The sequence below is a fragment of the Eurypyga helias genome, unplaced genomic scaffold (genome assembly GCF_000690775.1).
Source record: "Eurypyga helias isolate BGI_N326 unplaced genomic scaffold, ASM69077v1 scaffold10429, whole genome shotgun sequence".
NCBI lineage: Eukaryota > Metazoa > Chordata > Aves > Eurypygiformes > Eurypygidae > Eurypyga > Eurypyga helias.
Window position 1 is genome coordinate 1,647 of NW_010270108.1, and position 658 is coordinate 2,304.

The following is a 658-nucleotide window of genomic DNA, read 5'->3' on the forward strand; positions in this document are numbered from 1 at the left end:
GAAAACAAACCCCCTTTTTTAACCCAAAAAAAAAAAAAAAATCAACGAAGGAAAGAATTCCTGAACTCCCATCCCCAATAATCCAGACCTCTCTGCTCTTCCAAAGCAACTTCTACAGTCTCACCATACACTTGAGTAAAAGCAAACCTTCCCTGACTAGTTTAATTTCTAACAGAAATAATCCATTAAAGCTGGTTCTTAGAGACTCTTCTCATGATGTTACCACCACTGGCAATATCAGAATCTGGCTAGGCTGAGCAGGCTAAAGAAATACAAGTACACTGTACAGAACTGACTACAAGATCAAAGTCTGAAGAGTGATACAGGCTTATAAAATCCCAGTGTTTTAGTTAAATCCCAGGATTTTCAGAAAATAGGTATATAAATAAAAAATGGAAGCCAACAAGTCCTGCTTATCTTTGTCAGACTTGATTATTCTTCACAGCTTTACTGAAACGTGCTCTTCTATTTAAAAGAATACATAATTGATAGGCCTGAAGTTTCATCAGCTAGGTTTCAGGTTGGTGGTATTTTATATCTTTGTGATCAGGCTGGGCACTAATACATACAGGAACTTTTCTCTCATACTAGAAAGCTCATACATAGAGGATGGTGGGTTTTCTTTCCCCTTCATTACACAACCTGCCTGCAAAACTGA

At 37.4% G+C, this 658-nt stretch overlaps 1 protein-coding gene across 1 annotated transcript in view; it reads right to left on the reverse strand.

The window, feature by feature from the left end:
- SMAD4 (SMAD family member 4) overlaps positions 1-658 on the reverse strand; it is a 13,554-nt gene that overhangs the window by 1,501 nt on the left and 11,395 nt on the right. The window lies entirely within an intron of this gene.